Source organism: Caretta caretta, chromosome 2 (assembly GCF_965140235.1).
Source record: "Caretta caretta isolate rCarCar2 chromosome 2, rCarCar1.hap1, whole genome shotgun sequence".
In the NCBI taxonomy this organism is placed as follows: Eukaryota; Metazoa; Chordata; order Testudines; family Cheloniidae; genus Caretta; species Caretta caretta.
The window spans coordinates 111,424,405-111,436,720 of NC_134207.1; the positions used below are offsets into that span (position 1 = coordinate 111,424,405).

General features: G+C 42.9%; 1 long non-coding RNA gene across 1 annotated transcript in view; it reads right to left on the reverse strand.

Annotated features, from left to right (window-relative positions):
- Nucleotides 1-924: 924 nt before the first annotated feature.
- LOC142071072 (uncharacterized) overlaps nucleotides 925-12,316 on the reverse strand; it is a 146,353-nt gene continuing 134,961 nt past the window's right edge. The window contains exon 6 of the long non-coding RNA XR_012667021.1: nucleotides 925-1,504. This is a non-coding gene — a long non-coding RNA (uncharacterized LOC142071072). The remainder of the gene's footprint in view (nucleotides 1,505-12,316) is intronic.

The following is a 12,316-nucleotide window of genomic DNA, read 5'->3' on the forward strand; positions in this document are numbered from 1 at the left end:
TATGTAAATCTATGTTTGAACCATTCCCCACACCGCCCCCTTGCCCTTTCTGTTTCCCAAGCAGTTGTGTTTCTTTTCAATAAATGAATTTTCTTTTCAGTAAATGGATTTTTTGGCTTTGAAAACATTCTTTATTATTGCATAAAGTAAAAAGATACCTTAGCCCAGGAAAGAAACAGGCACTGCAAGTCAGCGTAGCAAACACAGATTCCTACTAACATTGGAACCACTGCACTTCACTCCCATGCAGGGCACCAGACATTACTGGTGGTTTTCAGCCTCAAATTGCTCCCTCAAGGCATCCCTAATCCTTGCAGCCCTGCCCTGGGCCCTTCTAATAGCCCTACTCTCTGGCTGTTCAAATTCAGCCTCCAGGTGTTGAACCTTGGAGGTCCATGCCTGAGTGAAGATTTCACCCTTCCTTCACAAATATTGTGGAGGTGCAGCACGCGGATATAACCGCAGGGATGCTGTGTTCAGCCAAGTCCAGCTTCCCATACAGAGATCGCCAGCGACCCTTTAAACAGCCAAAAGCATACTCCACAGTCATTCAGCACTGGCTCAGCCTGTAGTTGAACAATTCCTTCCTGCTGTCAAGGCTCCCTGTGTAGGGTTTCATGAGCCATGGCATTAACGGGTAAGCGGGGTCTCCAAGGATCACAATGGGCATTTCGACTTCCCCTACTGTGATCTTCCGCTCTGGGAAAAAAGTCCCAGCCTGCAGCTTCCTGAACAGGGCAGTGTTCCGAAAGATGCGTGCGTCATGCACCTTTCCGGGCCAGCCTGTGTTAATGTCAATTAAATGCCCACAGTGATCCACAAGCGCCTGGAGAGCCACAGAGAAATACCCCTTCCAATTAATGTACTCGGAGGCTAGGTGGGGTCGTGCCAGAATAGGAATATGTGTCCCATCTATCGCCCCTCCACAGTTAGGGAAACCCATTTATGTAAAGCCATCCACAATGTCCTGCACATTACCCAGAGTCATGGTTCTTCTGAGCAGGATGCAATTAATGGCCCTGCAAACTTGCATCAACACGAGTCCAACAGTTGACTTTCCCACTCCAAACTTGTTCACGACCGATCAGTAGCTGTCTGGAGTTGCCAGCTTCCAGATTGCAATAGCCACCCGCTTTTCCACCATCAGGGCAACTCTCAGTCTCGTGTCCTTGCACCACAGGGTGGGGGCGAGCTCCTCACACAGTCCCATGAAAGTGGCTTTTCTTGTCTGAAAGTTCTGCAGCCACTGCTCGTCATCCCAGACTTTCATGACGATGTGATCCCACCACTCAGTGCTTGTTTCCCGAGCCCAAAAGCGGTGTTCCACAGTGCTGAGCATGTCCATGAATGCCACAAGCAATCTCGTGTCGTACGCAGTACACAACCCAATATCATCATCGGACTCCTCACTGTCACTTTGGATCTTAAGGAATAGCTCGACTGCCAAATGTGACGTGCTGGCAAGACTCATCAGCATAATCCTCAGCAGTTCGGGCTCCATTTCCTGCAGACCAAAACTGAACACAGATCACGCTGCACAGAAACCGTGGAAAGATGGCGCCAAATGTGGACGGAAACACAGGGATTGCTGGGATGCAAAGCGATGCATCACGGGGCATTGGGACAGGACCCAGAATCCCCCTCACCCCACGCCCCTTTCCCACAACCTATGACACCAGAATGGGAAGAGGTGTTCTGTGGGATACCTGCCCAAAATGCACCACTCCCAACGTCGCTGCAAGTGCCGCAAATGTGGCCACAATAGTGCGCTGGCAGCTGCCAATGTGGACAGACTGCAGCGCTTTCCCTACTCAGCTGTACGAAGGCAGGTTTAACTCACAGCGCTGTACATCTGCAAGTGTAGCCAAGGCCTTTGTCTGCCAGCATAGCTAGGTTGGCTAGGAATGTGAAAAACTCCACCCTCCACCCCCTGGAGACATAGCTATGCTGGCAGAACTCCTACTGTACATGCAACCAAGCCAACAGAAGAGTACTTCTGTCACTATAGCTAATATCTTTCAGGGAGGTAGTGTAGCTATGCCAAGGGGTTCTTCCGTTCTGTCAGCATATGCATCATATGTATCTACACTAGGGCGATATGCTGACATAAGTATGCTGGCATAGGCTCTGTAGTGTAAACATGGCCAAAGAAAGCTATCTTGTATCTGCTAGGATAGCTTTACTGTGGAAAACTTGTACTGGTGATATATCTCCTTCTGCAGTCATGTAAAGGCAACAAGGCACCTTCTAGCATAGGTGCTAGAACCAGGGATGCTGCCACACCCCCTAGCTGGAAGTGGTTTCCATCATATATAGGGTTTACAGTTTGGTTCAATGACTCTCAGCACCCCCACTATACAAATTGTTCCAGAACCCCTGCTTCAGAGACAGCAAGAGAAACAGAAACATTGAGAAAACGGCCCCTGTACTCTCTAAAACTGATATCACAAGGTTGGGGAGGGATAAGGGGGAAGATGTGTAACAAACTATACAGCTCATTTTCCTTCACTAGTGGAAGTTCCAGTAGACACCATTAAAATCCTTCAGTTGGCCCCTATTAGTTTCTTCTGGTCTCTGTTGGTTTCATTTGAAGAATCATTACTAGGAAACAGGAGACCAATAAACCTGTTGCTCTGTTCTGAGCTGGAGCCAGCTGACATTCTTCTACTGGAATTTCTACCATGGGATAGGAAGGCTTTTCTTGCAGGTATTTATTTACATTAACAGCTGGGTTATTGCTTTGTTTGTCCTATAGAATACAGTGAATATTCTTAAGACTCTCTTTGTGCTACCACTGAGGTCTTTATTATAGGACAGCCTAGGTCTTCTAAGGTCTTTTGTGTAAGCCTCAATCTATCATTTTTTCTTTCTTGGCGCCACTCCTAGGGATTTAGGTATCAGTTCTGGATATCAGCTAATGTACCTTTAAAGCCTCACTGACTTAAATCAGCAGCGAGCTTGCTTTCCTCCTCAACTCTTTGGTAACTAGCTACCAATAGCTGTCAGCCAAGCCAGCCTGCATGTTTTATGAGGAAAAGCAGGAAGAAGCAGATGCAGCACAGAAAGGAGATCTGAGAACACCATTCTATTATGGGCAGTGTCCAAAGCAAAAGCTTTGTATATAACACTCACACCAAAGCTTGTCTCTGGCATATTCTGGGGCAATTGCAAGAGAAGCATCTGTAACCATTTGAGCAATAGGATCTGATCAGATCATAGCCAACATAATGAGCATCTGAAAGATGTGGCATTGAGACGTTCCAGGAATAGTATGTTCTGTTGCTAATAAAAAGTGGGGTCTGGTGTTTGCAGCTGCTAAGTTTAGCTTCTGTAGGTTAAACCAGATTTGAGTATTTGCTATGATGAACAGACCTGGTAGCGACCTCAACATTCACCTCCCTACAGGTGGTGTGCAGCCAGTGTCTTAAACTCATGATTAACAAATGCTGACTCAGTCTGTGAATTATTTTTGTATGATGAGTAAGAGGAGACACCCCGCAGCTGAAATAAGGAAGATATAGACATGGAGCCTATATGATTCCAGGATTGTCACTCCGTAGCCTAGAATGTCGGATGAGTCAGTATGAAGTGATGGAAACAGCTACAAGCATGGCTGAGGTGTTTTTGTTCAGAATATCACAAGGACCAATCATCACTGGGATTTGCAGTCTGGGTGACCATCAAGTTTTTAAATTTGCAGGCATCTTTGGCTTTTTAAAACAAAAACGAGAAAAAAAAACACCATGTGAGTTTATGAATTACACCCGTGCAATAGCCCAGGCTTTCACATACTAGTTCTATATAAGTTCTTATCGCTGTCACCATTGTTGGATCTGAGCACTTTCCAAGAGTGCCTTAATTGATATGACTAACATCTGTCACATGGGGTTCATTCTTTCTCTCAGCTTCTCTTCAGGGAGAGAATTGTGTGCAATGTAATGTTTCGTTCTGGTATGGGGGTTTTATATGTGCATGCTGCTAAATGTTTATTATATTTCACACAAGGTAATTAAGGATGAATAATATATATGAATATCAACCTTATTTATTAGCATTAGGCTGGTGTGGGTGCATATTTTTGTTGGGATACATGTGGGATTGAAAATCTGGAAGCAAAAATGTGTACTTCAGATTTATAGAAAGAAACGGAACCGTCCAATTTAGAACAAGCACAGCCCAGCTACCTTTTCCTTCGTCTTTTACAAACACATGACATTGATTCATTACAAGAAAACAAAGTCTCCTTCCAGAACTTCTGCAACACAAATAATCAGCACCTAGGAGCCACAGTCCTGGACCAGGACCCTATTGTGCTAGGTGCTGTACAAACATTTCATGTTCTCACAGACACCTCCTCCATTTCTACCCAGTCTTCCAAACCCGTGTGGGAAATCAGAGAACATACCACCCACTTAAGACTGTGAATTAACAAGTCAGGTATTATTTAACAGAAGGGGAAACTGAGGCACAGAGACAGAATTTCTCCAAAGTTAAAACAGGCAGTCCATGGCAAAGCCACGAACAGAACCCACATTTCCTGATTACCACCTCTAGGTTTTAAGCACAAGACTCATCTAAGTTACGTTTAAGGTTTTTCTTTATACAAGTTCTACACTACCTTTAAGAGGACACATAGTATTGGAAAGCCTCCCTACCATTGATACCATAGAGGAATAACAGTTGCCCATATCCCTGAATAATGAAAATAAGACTATTTTAAATAAAACATTAAGCTTGGGTTTCTCTTCACTCCATGCAGGATATGAATACTCCTGTTGAAGGCAATAAGTTAGTGATATGCTGCAATGGAAAAATATGGCCCTTGGTAGTTGATTAGAAAACGATTATTATTATTGTTGCCGTCTCTCAAGATCATGTTAGTAAAATAAGCAGAATTTGGCCCTATATTTCTATACTGGACAGCTACTGGTTGGATCATATGAGAATGGCTCTGAAAGGGTCAATTATTGGTTGTTGTGACATCCTGCTTAACCACCTTTTCCATAGACTATGAAAGGTAGAGTAGAAAGAGTAGAAATCAATGGCAAAATGCAGTGAGACCAGGATTTGTCCCTATATTACTACTCAATAACTAACAAAAAGCTAGCAACTATCTACTAAGCACACATTAGGTAAAGTGCCTACAAGTTAATTATATGCAGAAGCTGGGCAAATGTACCCAACATAGTGTGCACTGCTATAATCCCTGCCTCTTTTCTACTGTGGTGGTGGAAAATATCTACTCAAGTTACAAAAGGAATATGCTAGTAATGATGTTTCGACTATATCATCCATGCAACTTGGAGATTCCAGAACAAACCTCAAGTTTAAATTGGCCACACCTGGGCTGACATTCTCCCCAATGCAGAAGGCCAGCACAAGGCCCAAGTGTTTAAGGCTGAAGTGAGTCTCAAGTCCTTGAAGACCCTGAGGACTTAAATGAGTCCATAGGCCTTCTGAAATTTCATTCAGTTTAGATTACAGGTGCTTTGAACATGACAAGGACCTTTACATGGAATTTACTTGTCACTATGGACAGACTCAAGTAGATGGAGTGAAATCAAATGGCTTCCAAAAGGGGTCTAGAGACTTTTGTGGAAACCATTAACTTACTAAGATTTTCCTGTATCTATGCTTAAAATATAGCATCCAAGAGTCAGGATTTTAAAGCAGATAAACGGATAGGGAGATCCCCAGTCCTTTGAGGAGAAATGGGAAACTGACTGGCCTGACCGTGTTTTCCCATAAGTCCCACAGTAGCAGTGAGTCAGGGAAGAGTTTATTGTAAAGCTAGAGTGTCACATTGTGGTTGGTTCCTTTAATGGTGTTGCTAATATTTGTCCTGTTTTTACAAACTTAACATAGGAAGAGGTCCGTTTTAACAATACAATTGTGATATTTTGGGGCAGAGTTTCTTTTTCATTTCTCAATACTTCATTTTTTCTGTCATCTCACTGTACTTATCAAAGTGCTGGGCACCAATTCCCTGCCACCTGATAAAGCCTGTGTCTTTTCTCATATGAGGGTCTATGTTAGCAGCTCTGCCTGTGGCTAGCACAGTACTCTTGTATATACTCCCTTAACAGGCTATGAGCCTAGCCAGCAAGTGCTCCTGTGTCTGGCTCACACTTTCCCAAGTACCCTCCCATATTCACATGTGGGGAGAGAGGAACTGTGTGGAGAGCATGAACAGGGAGAACCCACCTCATGCCCCTCCAGTTGTTCTATGCTAGCAGCAGCAGGGCCGTAATCACACACCTCCTGTAATTTTGGAGCTTGATTCTGCATTCCTTCTGCACATCAAACTCTCACTTAAGCCAATATAAACTTGGGGTATATGAGGAATACAGGATTGGGGCCTATCATGAATTTAAAGTATTTTTGCGAACACAAGAATTAAAGTGCAGTAGCTAAGTATAAGCCAAACCAATTTGTGTACTACAAAATAGAAGACAAATGCAAAATTTAGCTCTCTCTGCATTACAGTAGTATCAGTTTTGCATTAAAATAGCAAGTACCAAATTGCTGTGCTTTCTAATTAACTAGAGAGAGGATAAACTGTCAAAACTAAGAACACGATATCTCAGTTCATGATAAAGAGTCTTTTAAACTATAATATCTTGAAACAGTCCAACACATAGAACTACACATATTTGATATTCAGAAGAAACATAGGAGATGCTAAAGTGCCCTCAGCTCAGTAAATTAATAAAATATTAGTCTACGGGTGAACTTCAAAAGCTTTGGAGGTTCCACGTCAGATAAGCAGCCAAAATACTGCTGTGAAATATCCTGCTAACCTACTATGAAACGTTCAACTAAACATCCAAGTCAGTCAAATGAGGCTTGAAATGTTGTGACCAATCTGTATGGTTAGAGACCTGTCTTTCCACCTACACTTCTAAAATGCCTGTGTTGATCCAGGTTTCAGAGTAGCAGCCGGGTTAGTCTGTATTCGCAAAAAGAACAGGAGGACTTGTGGCACCTTAGAGACTAACAAATTTATTTGAGCATAAGCTTTCGTGAGCTACAGCTCACTTCATCGGATGCTCAGATAAATGTGTTAGTCTCTAAGGTGCCACAAGTCCTCCTTTTCTTTTTGTGTGGATCCAGTGATTCCTTCTTCTGAAAGATGGATCTAGGACCAGAGATTTGACAGGGTCTGAGCCAGCAGGGAGTGAATGAGGAATCAGGGGCTAAATACAACCTTTGTGTTAGTTGATGCACCTTCATTAGCCCCCAGTGAGTTGTGTCCACTTATACCAGGGCTGAATTTGGCCAAGAGTCTATCTGGAGAGGAAGACAAGAAGCCCATTGTAGGGAAGTGGGACTGGGGGGAGAAGAGTCTATTTGAGCAATGGTGAGGAGAAGGATCAAGAAGTCTGCAGGGAGAGAATCTGGAAAAGCAAAGTCTGTTTGGGAAGAGGATGTTTTACACGGAACCTGGAATTTGGTGGATCTGGACCCATTTAGTCTTAAATCAGCCCATCGGCATCTAGTTTGGACAAAAACACCACAAGGACAGGCTCTCCAGTAATACTTTGTCTCTCCCTCATTCCTAGTTTCTTCTGTTCTCCTCAGACTTGTTTGCTCCAAACAAGTTAAACTGCATCGGAGACTAAAATATGGGCTATTGGGTGGGGGCTGAACTTCATTAACTCAAAAACTTGAGATTCTCCATCTAATTTATGCATTATAGTGCAGAATGAGAGTGGAGACATCCTTAGATGCACATTATTTTTGAAGCTTTTGGCCCGCTGCATTGTGTTTCTGAGGCTCCCTGACTGGTGGACATGTAGAAGGTGTGGATTGGGCACAGCACGTAAATCTCAAATTGATCTGAGCCACCAAGGAACATCTTCTTGATCTCAGGCAGCATCCAAGATCCCCCCCCCCCTTTATTCTCTTCATGCTGCTTCAGCTCCGCTCAGCCAAGCAGCAATGGTAGCACAGCTCACCAAAGTGCCATGCAGCCACTGGCTGAGAGCCACAGAAGAAGAGTTTCTGCTGTTCAGGGCAGCACTATTTTAATGTGCTTTTAGTGTCGTAAGTTAGTACCCTGAGAGAGGACTGTGCCATGTTAAACAGCTGTTCTGTTGAATCCACTGGCCTTCCCCTTCACAGCCACAGAGCTCTCAGCTGGAGAAGGGAAATGATTACAAGAAAGCAATAACATATTGCATAGCTGCCTTGCCCCTCAGTACTTAGTCCTGCCTTGAGTGCAGGGGACTGGACTAGATACTGGACTAGATGACCTCTTGAGTTCCCTTCCAGTTCTATGATTCTAAGATGCCAGGACTTGGGACTTCTGGTCCAGTCCCCTTCTTGTGCAAAACAAGGCGGTGATCATAAACCACAGATAATTATCAAATCCCACATCAGGGACTTGTAATGGGATACAGAGCCTTTCATTTCAGGTCACCAGTTCAATTCCAACCATTACTATCTGATGGTTATCTGGTGGGTTACATGACATCAGTTGTTGATCTCAGTGCAGTTCCTCGTAAAAGAATGTATACATCACAGCAATCATCCCAACAGCTCAAATCCCAGCACTCTTCTCATATTCAACAGAGAGAGAGAGCAAGAATTAAAATGGCGGTGGAGGCCATTGTGCCTTTTCATCCCGGCAGATATTCCCTTCATGTCAGGGTTGAAGCACAGTAGAGGAAGAGTGTGAAGAAGCTTCCAGTGGGTGTTTTACCATTCTGTAGCGAAGAGATTCTGCCGCACAGTTAATGAGTAATAGTTTGGGGGGGAGGGGATTGTTTTTGTTAAATCCCAATTCATCAGTAATAGACAGATGGAATCCTTACATTTCAGGTCAATTTAACACTCCCAGCATTCAAAGGTCCAAGTCGATGTTGCAGAATTTAATGAGCACAAGTAACAATGTCTCAGCATTATTGAACTAATTACTAGTTTCCCAAAAGAAAATAAAAAAGAAAATTCTCTGAACAGATAAAACTTTAATTAAGATATTACTTGTTATGGAACAAATGCCGCTACAAAGCAGAAAATAGCCTCTAGCTGGAGAATAGATCTAATGAAAGGTACAGTAGTGAATTTTAGTATTAACTTGCTTCACATATATGACTTTAAGCCTTTAGAATAATCAGACTTCACTGCAACAGCCAACACTCTAATCCTCATGATACAAAGTTTCTGTTTTTATGGAGTAGATAAATTAGGAGGTTCTCGCCCCTGCATTGTTCTGTAGCAGGTGGTAATACAGTAATACAGTCTTCTGCAATATGCGTTTTCACTTCAGGATTGTGCACAGTGAGCAATTCTCACAGCAAAACTATGGCTTTACAGTTAAAATGATTATAAATTTGGCTGGCTTCTTAGCTACAAGAATCAGATGTACCCTTGTCAGAAAAAAATTAAAGGGAAAGATTCTGCTCTGTGTTACGGGATGAAACTCTACTGAAACCAATGTAATTGCTTCATGGTAAAACCTGTGTAATTAATGGCAGAATTCATCCCCATATACATGAACTAAATGTAAAACTCATATCTGCAAATTAGCTCTCTCTCAATTAAACTCTCTCTCTTCACAGAGAGAGAGAGAGAGAGAAAAGAAGCTCCTTATCCTTCAAAACTATTTTTCCTATAAGCTGCGAAGGAAGAGATTTATTGTTATTTCTATTTTTACATGCCTGGAAATTACTACAGGACCTGGGGACCAGGTAAATTTCTATATAAACTGGATTAGAAAACATTGAGCTTGGAGCATGCTTCCTCATCCTGTATATGCAGAGACCTTCATTAAACTATTCAGTCCTGTCTACATTAAGAAAATTCATATTCGTGTAACTACACTGATAGTCACACCAATGCAAAGCCCTAATGCTGACGTGTTGCAACAGCACCCAGCAGGATTTACACCAGGGCAGTTTAATCTGGTAACACACTGAAGTAAACGGCACTGGTGTAAGCAAACTGGGACATTGTAAACGTATCTACATTAGGCATTTGCACTGGTCTAACCACATCAATGTAGGAATATTTGGGTGAATCTCCTTAATACAGGCAGGGCTGTAGCAGGCTAAACTTGGTGCTAATGCACACCCTACTTAATCTCGCTGAAGTCAGTGGGCCAAATCCTGCACTCACCTATTCACCACATGCTGGGCATAGGCGTGGGTAAAGGTCAGCCCCATAAGATTGCGTGGGGCATAAATCAGCTGTGAATCTGGCTTGTCATACACTTGCTACTTGAAGGAAGGAACCCTTAAAGTCATGAGTCATAGGCTTTGCCAATAAAATATAATTGGCATAAAGATGGGGGCTGGAGGAAGCTTCTGCCTCCCCTCTTGAATAGCTTTCCAATGCACCCCTTTCCACTTAAAGTAGTTTGCCCTGGGAACAAAATAGAAAGCATTCTGCTGCCGTGCAGAAACACAGGGGCCTTCATGAATCAGTGCTACTCAGAATGCTGCTAAATCACAGCCATGGCTATCAGATGAACTCCAAATAAGAAGCTAAAATTGGGAGCCTGTAGCAGTGAACTCCCTAGGGCATATTTACAGCTTGAGTTGAAAATGGTTTCTGGGGGGAAAGAGGTTCATGCTGAAATAGCCATTTGGCAGTAAGGGTGTTGTTGCAGAGAGGAGCCTGTAGATGTCATGTCCCAAAAAAGGGTGATGTACACTAAGCAGGGACGTGGTCAGTAGGGTGGTGATTCAGTGCATTCCCTCAACAGCCTCTCTCAGTGAGAAGCTGGGCCAGAAACTACAGTTGCTCTCATAATGGAAAACCCTGAGGGTGGTGGCCTCTTTTGCCTGCCCTCTTTTGGGGTGAATCACCCATGCGGAACAGGGAGACAAGCTGGTACAAGGAATAGCAATGCACACCTCTTTGCACTGGCTTTATTGTACCTGCCTCTCCACACGTGTCTGCCTTCAAAGGCAACCCATGCTACTTCCCAACCAAAAGCACAGATTATGAGTTCAGAAACTCCCGGAGACCAGATTTAGCAATTTAACTGATCAGAATCCAGGTAATTGCAGCCTAACATAGAAGTTCAGTTAGCAGCCCCTTCCCCCTTTCAATATAAAAAAGAAACAACATTAAAAAAAGATATAACAAGCTGGTAAGTTTAGCACACAAAGGACTTCCATGCTTCCTTGAGAGACCCAGTGCAGGGACAGCCCTGGCCTCACAGCATCCAGCTGATGCAATCTTAACACATTTCCCAGAAGAAATATCCTTGTCTTGATCAAAAAAATAATCTTGGCATCATGGCACGAGCAGCCATTCAACAGCACCTTCAGCTAATGGGAAGCAAACAACAAGACAGGTAAACCTATACAACAGGACAGGTAAAAGGCAAGAAGCTACAGAACATTACGTTGCAACTTCCATTCTCATACCTCTTTTTCCTTTCATAATCTACACATGAACACTTTTTAATAGGAAATAGTGTGCATGTATATTTGATATATACATATGTAGCATAAACAGCAAAATATGTGACTGGCCTCCTCTTAATTTAACATCTTATTCCCAGGATTAAAGCACAATAAAAATGTTTATCAATCAGAGGCAGAATCAAGCTATAAAATGCTGATCCAGACCTCTCTGGCCCCAAATCTCAGTGAGGTTTGGTTCTGGAGTTTGGGTTTGGCCCCTGAGCCATAGCAGCCATTTGCAAAATTTGGACCTGGATCCAGGCTCACATTTCAAACATCCCCAAAGTTCATATCTAGTATGTATTTCCTAAATTAATTCAACATATATCTATTTCTCACTATACAGAGAGAGGAAGAGACAGAGAGGCCACATGAAGCAGACCAGAGAGATTTCTGCACCTTGATTTACTTCAAATCCCTGAAATTGTTTTACTGAAGTTACAAGAGCAATAACAACAATAAAAACAGTTAACTGTGGTCAAGGACAAAAGCATTAGAGGGCAGACTTTTTAAACAGCCTATTACTCCTTGTGTGTTATCTGAGGATCCCCTTGTAAACTAGGACCCTGGGTCTGGTTTACCATCTGTCCTCTCCACTCCTGCCTAGGAATCCTGAAAGGATATTGTAGTTCAATGAGGCCCACTTCTGTAAACAAAACTGCATAAAATATGGTGGGGCCTGCTCTTTACAGAATGCCTGTATTTATCGTAAAAACCTATCAAAACAAATATGTAATCTAGGAATAAACCTGGTAAATGAACAAAAAGTCCCATAGAGTAAAACATAATGATTAGCAGAGCCATTCAGCGAAAGGAAACATCTGCTATCATCCAGTTTTTATCAGTGCTGTTCTCCATAACAATCCTTCTTAAAGCAGACACCAGTAAAGTTGGGGGGA